Source organism: Diceros bicornis, unplaced genomic scaffold, assembly GCF_020826845.1.
Source record: "Diceros bicornis minor isolate mBicDic1 unplaced genomic scaffold, mDicBic1.mat.cur scaffold_95_ctg1, whole genome shotgun sequence".
Taxonomy (NCBI): Eukaryota; Metazoa; Chordata; class Mammalia; order Perissodactyla; family Rhinocerotidae; genus Diceros; species Diceros bicornis.
Window position 1 is genome coordinate 20,847 of NW_026691844.1, and position 9,692 is coordinate 30,538.

Sequence of the window (9,692 nt, forward strand, 5' to 3'; positions counted from 1 at the left end):
CCCCAGTAGATAGTTGTATGTCATAGTTGCACATCCTTCTAGTTGCTGTATGTGGGACGCGGCCTCAGCATGGCCGGAGAAGTGGTGCCTCAGTGCGCGCCCGGGATCCGAACCCGGGTCGCCAGCAGCGGAGCACGCGCACTTAACCGCTATGCTACGGGGCCGGCCCGTATTATTAACTTTATTAAATCTTGACCTTGAATATACCTCTTTTTAATATTTTGATATAATACGTAGTATGTGATGAAATGGGAAGTAGGCGGGAAGCACTTCTGTTATGCACTGAAGGACAATGGCTGTCTTGAGGAGAAGCACTTGTGTGACAATCTGAGCTGACCTAGCCACTCTTGATAGAACGTCATTTTTACTTAAAAGAACGACTGACAAACTGAGGTTATTCAGTTTTGGGTATTTGGCACACATTTTCTCAAAAATTACCTCCAAGAGCCTATCACTTCAAGGAAAACAACTGACAGTATTTGTTGACAATGACAAAATTCAAGCTCTCAGCCAAAATTATGGAAAACTTACACTTGATACAAAGAGCTTGACAGCTTTCCACTATGTAAGACTTTTCTGATAGGTCGGGGGTAGTGTTAAGCACTGTATGGTATTTTGTTTTGTTTTGTTTTGTTTTCGTATAATGAAATGTGTCAACACTTGGAAGATCTGCAGAACTCAATGAGCAGAGGTCTAGAATAGTAAATCCTTAGAGACGGAACCGTGGTTGCTTGGGGCTGGGTCAAGTGATGGAGCAGGAATGGGGAGAGATGCTAATGTGCTCGGGGTTTCATTTTGTGGTGTTGAAAATGTTCTAAAATTAGACTGTAGTGATGGTTATAAAACTGTAAATATACTAAAAACTACTGCACTGTGTACTTTAAGTGGGTGAATCGTATGGTATGTGACATATATCTCAAAAAAGTTACAAAATAAAAACTCTACCACCGTAATAACATTGTAACATCTGGAGTTTATTTTAAAAAAAACAGGTTGTCAACCCAAAGACCATGATTTGCTGACCCGTTTTATTGTACAATGTACCATCATCTTTGAGTTTATCATTCTAGAACATCTCTGGTGTCCAGTATTTCAAAGTCTATCTTTAATCTACTATTTTTTTTTTCTCCCAACATGCCCTCCTTTTATCTGTGCAGCGAAAAAATGTTCTTTAAAGTGAGAATTGCCTCTATTAGTAAAACAAGCTTACTTCTAACCAACACTCCACAATCAACACACACAACAACAACAATAAAAGATATCAGCTGAGGCTATAGTCATCTGAAGACTTGATTGAGGCTGAAGGAACTGCTTCTAAAATCACTCATGTGGCTGTTGGCACGAGGCCTCGGTTCTTCACCTCAAGGATTTCTCCATCTGTTGCCTGAGTTTCCTCATGACATGTCAGCTGACTTCCTCCTGAGCAAGAAATCCAAGAGAGAGCAAGGAAGACACCTCAGTGCCTTTTCTGACCCAGTTTCTGAAATGTACAACATCACTTGCACTTTCTTCTATTTGTTAGGAGTGAGTAGTCAAGTTTTGCCCACACTCAAGGAGAGGGGAATTAGGCTCCACCTTTTGAAGGGAAGAATATCAAAGAATTTGTGGACATATCTTCAAACCACCATAGCCACCTTGGCAGTATACAAACAGGCTCTCATCTCCTCTGTGGGAAGGCAGAGAAACTGGGGACCAGGCCCAAGACTCAATGGTCAGAACAGCCAAACTCCAAAGAGGGATAAATTCCCAACAAAGGTAGGTCTGCTGTACCAAGGTCAGGGCCCAGTTGGGAAAAAGATGGATGGAGTTATCTAGATTGATGTCCCTGAAGATCCTGAATCCCCAGATTCCCCTGAACCCTCTGAGCCTCCAAAGGTAGCCCACTCCTTTCCATTATGCACTAACCTCCTGTCTCCCACTTGCTTGGAGATGATGCAGAGGCTGCTTCCCCACAAGACAATGTTCACCCACCCACCTCCATCTCAGTGGGGTGTGGATATTCAGGATCTGCCCTTCCTGGCCACCAGGACTTTAATCCCTACAACTGTGATTTAATATCAAAATTAGGATTAAGTCACAACATAACCCAGCTGCTGACACATTGAGGCTGACAAGGGAGCAAAGGGACTATGCCCCAGGGAGCTACAAAACCTACCCAGCATGGACCAGCATAAGTCAGGAGATCGTGTGTGAGACTGGAGTCTAGGGTGCTTGATCAAGAGGACTGGAACATAAGTTGAATAAGGGAGAGTCGATCCATTTGCAAGCTCTTTCCTAGGATCCAGGATTCAACACTTACTCATCAAGAAAATGAATAGGCAAGCTACAGATTGGGGAAAATATTCTCAACACATGTATCTGACAAAAGACTTGTGTCAAGAATATATAAAGAACTTCTACAACTCAATAATAAACAGACAATCCAACTTTTTTAAAAGGACAAAAAACTTGAGTAGACAGTGAACAAAGAAGAAATGGCCAGTGAACACATGAAAAAGTTCTCAACATCATAAGTCATCAGTAAAATGCAAATTAACCCCATGAGATACTTCCACACACCCATTAGGATGGTTAAAATGAAAAAGACCGACAACACCAAGTGTTGGTGAAGATGAGAAACAACTGGAACTCTCATATTTTGGTGTGTAAAATGGTACAATCACTTTAAAAAACTGTTAGGCAGTTTCTTAACTGAAAACCAGCAATTCCACTCCTAGGTATACATCCAAGAGCAACAAAAATTTAGGTCCACAAAAAGCCTTGTACAAGAATGCTTGTAGGAGTTTCATTCACAGTACTGCCAAAATTGAAAACAGCTCAGGCGTCCATCAATAGAAGAGATAAACTGTGGTATGGTCATATAACAGAAAACTACTTTGCAATAAAATGGATTGAATTATTAATAATCATAATTTGCCTTTTTATTCATATATCACATAGTGATTAAATCTCAACCTCTTTGAATCCATTCCCTCATCCATAAAATGCAGCACCTTCCTTGCTCACTCTACAGGACTGTCATGAGGACCAAATTGGTTAAAGTTGGTGAAAGCTCTTGAACTATGTGCTTCACCTTGGAAATATGGTACAGTGGTATAGTCCTAGTTCTAGAATGCTTTAGACTTGCAGTCAAGGAGTTGTTATTTGTGCACTTATCTTACAGTCACATGTCATCATGCCTTGAGGGCAGTAACGTTTACAATTGGCTTTCTTTCACTGGTATTTTGCCTTATTTAAAAAAATATGTTCCCAACAATTTATCACAAATGGTCAAGCAGATTGCACACTAAACACCCAAATACCCACCACCCACATTCTACAATTGCTAACATTTTGCTATATTGCTTTCATCACTTATTTATGCAGATATCCTTCCATCAATCACTGCATGATGGGTCAGTTTATTTTTTATGGTATTTCCTTCTCTTCTCCCTTCTTGACCACATCCTTGATTCTTACCTCTTTGAAGCGTTTCTTTGGCAACCCTGCCTGAAAGTAAGATTTCCAATCTCTGGGAAATATAGTCATTTTACACTGATTATGTCTGCCATGTATGGTTACTATTTCATGTACTTACATCTTATTTCTCCACATCAGTGGTTCTGAACCAGGGGTGATTTGTGCCCCCCAGGGGACATTTGGTAATATCTGGTGATATTTTGGTTTGTCATGATGTCAGGGTGAGGTTCTGGCATCTGGATACCAGGTTTGCTGCTAATCATTTTATAATAGACAAGGCAGTCCCCACAACAATGAATGAACCAGCCCCAAATATCAATATTGCCAAAGTCAAGAAACCATGCACTAGATAAGTTATAAGTCCTCCAGCTTAGCAGCTGAAGGACAAGTGCCCATTGAAATACAAACCTGGAAAATACCCAAAAAGAATGTTAAATATGTGGTTAGACTGAGAGTGACCAGTCGCAATCTTTCCACACATGATTTCATTATTCTAGGACACAAGTTACTTTATTCAATAACACTCTGTGGAAACTTCATGACTCCTGGCCTGTGTAGGTTCTGAAAGGGTCTTATTTTCATTGTGGTCCATGAATTTTTTTTGCAGAGACAACCCATTTTGAAACACATTCATCCAAGCAGATGCCTTGTGAGGAAGAGTGACTGGTGTGGGCTTACCCATAAACTGTGTCTCTACCCTCCGTTTCCGCTCTGTGGTTTGTTTCTGAGCTGCACCGTATGCTGCTGATTGAACACCCTGAAGACGCAGAGTTAGCACCACAGCCGTTTCTTCTTTGTCTCCGGCAGTTCCATAGGCAGTAACGTTTGCGAGGAGATCAAAAGAATTAGCTATCCCCTGCCATAAAATATAGAAAATGTCACTAAGGAAAATGGAAAGAGATGCCTGAAACTGAATATTCTGTGCCCAAGACCTTTCTCTAGAGATTTGGAACTAAAGAAACACCTTCCTTGGGGATGCTTGTCTTCCTACATATCGAGACGATGGGTGCATTGCAACAGAATGCTTGGGAAATCAACACAATTGTTCAAACCTAGTAGGAAGTAACTGTTCTCCTGTTATCGGGTCGCTTCTCGAAAAACTATGGATGAATACAGCTCTGCCTTCCTGTCCCACATTCTGTCCTTTCTGTCATTATTTTTCATGTATGTGTTGCTTTTCTTGTTCACAGTCTCCCTGTTCTGCTGTCTGCTATTCTCTTACCGTAAATATTCATTGTTAACCAATTGAGTAAAACAACAACTATATTAAAAACTAGTAAAATGAATAGAGTTAATCAATATGGTAAAAGAATCTGGTGAAATATCAGAGACTTCATGTATTGGGCCAGAAAAGAACATCTGTTTTCACCTGTTTACCTACTGAATTAAGCCAAATACATATAAGTCTGTGGGCTTCTAGACTGAGGAACTTTTAGGGGGTGGGTGGAAGGAGAGAGAAGCATAGTATCCTCAGTGCAGACTCACAGGCCCTCTTTTGGAAATAGTTTTAACTATTAAAATCTCTCCGAACCTCCCGTTCTCCTAGTGATTTGGATACTTATTCTGTATGTGCTCCCTTTTCCTTCGAAAATGAACTAGGATTCCAGTGATCTGGCCTGCTAGCCAGATGATTGAGAGGAAACCCTGGGAGCCATTTGTGATGGTTCTCAACCACCCTTGTATATTAGAATCATTTGACAAGTTAAACTATATAGACAATAGGGCTCTAACCTCAGAGATTCTGATTCATCAGAGACCCAGGTATAAGTACATTTTGTACAGCCTTCCAAGTGTTTCTAATGTATGGTCAAGTTTGAGAATCACCAAGCATGAAAAGATATTAAAATATTAGAAAGGATTTCAAACCTTTAAAGAGAGTGTTGCATTCCCATTTCCACACCTATTTGAGAGTCTCACTAAGTCAGAGCAAATTCATTTACTGTTATTCTGATAATTTGTGAAAGTCAGCTAGTAAAACACACACTAGAATGGCGATTTGGACATTTTCTTTATACCACAGAGATCTGGGCTTCATAGAAATATGTGTATTTAACTTGGGCAGCCGACTTTGAGTGGCTGATAGTTCATGTGACCATGATGTTGACTTAAAGCTAATTATGCATTTATAGATGGTTAGTACAATTTGCCAGTAGTTTTCTCAGAACAAGTCAATATGTAAAAATCAAAATCAGTTATAAGAGATTTAGTATCTGAATTGACCACTTGAGGGATATTTTCTGGCATTCAACACATTTAGTATTAAAGAAAGGCATGCTCAACTGAGATTCAGAAAAAAAGGAAAATTTTTAATGCCATGACCTATGAGTTATTAAAAGATATAAAGCTGCATTAATTAAAAATGTTGTTCCTGTTAGGGAAATAAGAAAATAGGTGAAACGAAGAGAGCAGAGAGTGTAAGAACTAAATTCATGTGTGTGGGATGTCCAGCTCCAGGGCTGCAATAGGGCTAATGGTCACTTCCCCACCCAATTCACAAAAAAATTGCAAAATAGTACACAGAATTTCTATACACACCGCACCATGTTTTAGTTATCACATTGCATTTTGAAAAGTAGCATTTTAAATTAGCGGGTATCTAACGAATAAATAGAGCTGGTACATTTAGGTTCGTATTTGGAAAAATATCTACCACACAACATATTGAAAAATGTTGCGAGAGTCTTAAGTATATTCTATGTCTGCCCCTTCTCATGCCCAGTCCACAAGATGATGACGGTATGAAACTCACTTGGACTTCACAGTCTCTGGAAAATTTATTTTTGCCAAGTTGAGAAGAATTAGGGTTGATTTCTAAGAATGAAAAATAGAAGAGAAGCTGGAGAGAGTTACTTCCTCAAGGCCAGGAACTATATGACCTTACAAGATGAAAAAACGTCTCCCCATTTTTCTTCTCAGATTCCTGTCGCATCAAGTATCTAAACGTGAGACAGGATCAAGTTTTCTAAAAAAAAAAAAAAATGTTTTGGAGACCCAGGGAAACAGAGTAACATTAATGAAGAATGTTTACCTTCAAATGTTCCTGAATATTTCTCTCAAACTCCTTATGCCATCTCTATAGACTATTCCCTATACTAGCCACGGTCCCTGTTTTATTATATAAAACAGTGTAACCTATCACCAGCATTGGTGGGCAAGAATTCTTGACATGATTTTTATGGCGTGTCCCCTGCCACCTTTTTTGACTACTGTTGTAGGTTGGGCTAAGGCAGTGGTTCTCAAACTCTGGTGTGCATCAGCACTGCCTGGAGGGCTTGTTCAAACACGCTGCTGGGTCCCATCCCCACAGATTTCAATTCAGTAGGTCTGGGCTGGGGCCTGAAAATTTGCATTCCTGACAAATTCCCAAACATTCCACTCTCCTGGCTGACACGGATGCTTCTGCTTCTGAAGCAAAGACAACTCTTACCCAACTTCATTAGTCTCTTCTCCTACCTGAAAGTGAAAATATCCAGTTATCAACTTGCACTCATTTCCTGACAGGACCATTTACAGAAGAAACCCTTGCTTCCTTAGCTTTCCTCAAAGCCACGTGGCATAAGGCCAGACACTTCAATAAGCCCCTTCTAGCATCTTCTTACTGAGACACTGAAGCTTCCCAATGGGAGGTTCACTTTGCTGCAGCACATTAATAAACCTAACACTTTGGATGTCATATGCATTCCTGGTGGTCCGCAGGCACTGGGCTTTATCAATACTTACCCGTGCGTTCTTCCTCTTCATGTGTGAAGTTTGACTTTCCCTTACTTGGAGCCAAACCAGGTTGAGGGGTACGAAGGTAGCTTCCAATTGGATAGGTCCAATAATTTTGGGGTGGTCAGTCAGTGGCATTCATCCTCATCTGTGGAATGGAGCAAACAGTTCATAATCAAACCAGCTGAATGTATACGCTCCACCTATCCATTGGCAGTGGTGCCCAAGACGTTTCTGTGGACTGACAGCATCAGAAATATTTAGAGATAATTGTTGAAAATATAAATCGCGAAGTAAATCTCAGACCCAGTAAAACGAATTTCAGAGAAGTTGGGACTCAGAATCTGATGTTTTCAGAAAAACCCTGGATGATTTCATTCAGCATACAGGTTTGGGAGCCACTGATAAGGACAGCCGGACTGAAGAGATAAGAGATTTTCCTAAGATATTAAGAGCTTAAAAATTATCTGAGTGTATGTTCTTTGGGAGAATTCTTAGCAGTAACAGCCTGCTGTGCACAGAGGCAATAATTCCCCAGTATCATAGAGATAATCAAAATGGGAATAGAAGACTAACCTGTTCATACAATGTCCACATCTAGGACAGGGACTGGATAAATGGGAAAAGTCAACTGTTATGCTGTTACGATTCCCATTTGTTTCCTGGGTTTTAATTTGATAATGTGCACAGGCTTCTCTATCTGCTTAGTAACGTTTCCAACTATGGATGGCCTTGGGCTTTGATTGAAAACCCTGGTCTATTAGGCTGTTATTGCAGAATGAGTTAAGACTCTAAGGTGTGGACTACTTTCAACATTCACTGTTATTTTTTTAAAGCAACCAATAAAAGAGAAAAATCAATTGTAGGCCTGGTGTCACATTTCGGTTCTATGACCTGTTTTCTTCCTGGCATCTTTGCTCACTTCGGTAGGTTTTCTCTAGAATTTCACGTCATGTTCTAAGGAACTGGTTCAATTTTGCCGCAACTAACTCTGTTCTGATTTTTGAAGGCTGTTACTCTATTTGGACTTACTGTTGCAATCTTCTGTGCCCTTTGTAAAATTCTCCCTTCCAGGACATGATATAAATCCTGTGTCAGTGGTAGATCCATAACCCTTTGTGATGTTATTGCACGTTGCATTTGGGGGACAAGTAGTGGAGACATTTTCACAGTCACAACAACCGTTAGAGTGGAGGAGAGGATAGGAACTCTGTTTAGACACTGGGCTGCCTCAAGTCAACTTGAGTCTTGGTTACTTGAATCCTTTTATGTGCTGAGTGTGACACTCGGCAAGTGGTACTCACTTTGTAAACATTTGTTCAATGGATGATTAATGAACATGATTGGTGTTGCCAGCTTATGTTATTAGAAAAAAAAATTTTTCTTTCGGCAGGGACTCAAACTCTTTTGGAAAACATTGGAGCAATCCTCTTGAACTGTCCTACTCAAGGTGTGGTCTCTGGACCAGCAGCATCAGCATCACCCGGGAGCTTGTTACAAATGCAAATTTCCTGGCTCCACCCAAGCCCTACTGAATCTAAGTCTGGGTCCTGGGCTAGGAATCTGTTTGAACAAGCTCCCCAGGGGATGACGATGATGCTCAGGCTTGAGAACCTCTGCATCTCAGCTGCTTCTAGAGTAAAAGAGTTCTCTGATGAAAACCCTAAGAAGTTTTAATAAGACTTGATTTAGAATTTCTTGACCTTTATTTCATTCTTTTACATCAACTCAGTGAGGTGTCATGAGTCACCCTGTCACAATTTAAAGCCATGGTTTCCCATCAGCCAAAATTCCCAGGTTTATATTGGACTTCTTAAACCTCAGATTGTTTCCAACACCAGTTCTATTTCTAGTTCTTCCTTCTTTATCACCTCACCAAACCTATGACTCATTTTCTCTCTCCTCATGAAGCTTTCTCTCTAATCCCCTCCATCTCCTCTCCTTTTCCCAAGATCCAAGTCCCTTTCATATCTTCTTATCCATTGTCCTATCTCACACCCTTTCTCCATCATCTCTGGAAGCAGATGGCTATGATTCAGGGGGCAGATTTATTTGTATAAGATTTAATTTTTAAATTACTTTTAATTTCATTAGTTGTGATATTGAACCTTTTGTATTTAATCCAAATGAGATAAAATTATAAAGAAAGAGATTCATCCTCTAACATATGATAAAGTAAATAAAAATTTTTAAAAATGTGTGCCAAAACATGCATCTAAATTGTTCACCTGGGAGATTATGTACTCATTTGAATAAAATCAATCCATATAATATCTTTTAATTCTTTTCTCTTCCTTTTTATTTTTCTGGTCTTCTTCCTTTTTTCCTCCCTCGTCACACCTATACATTTTGTCCTTGGACTTTATTACTGAGAAAGACAAGAAAATTCACTTCATTTTCACTTTTTCTTCCAAATAGTATTTTTGAAAAGAAATAAAAGACATACCATCTTCAACTGAAGAAGAAACAACACTTTGAATACCATTTTGTATGATTTCTGACATTTCACTTTGACCAACCAC

At 39.7% G+C, this 9,692-nt stretch overlaps 1 long non-coding RNA gene across 1 annotated transcript; it reads right to left on the reverse strand.

The window, feature by feature from the left end:
- Positions 1-1,313: 1,313 nt before the first annotated feature.
- LOC131403889 (uncharacterized) lies at positions 1,314-3,900 on the reverse strand. The gene is made up of 3 exons (XR_009219628.1): positions 3,868-3,900; positions 2,156-2,274; positions 1,314-1,419 (listed from the first exon to the last, which is right to left on the reverse strand). It is a non-coding gene; the product is annotated as an uncharacterized LOC131403889 (long non-coding RNA).
- Between the last annotated feature and the right edge of the window lie 5,792 nt (positions 3,901-9,692).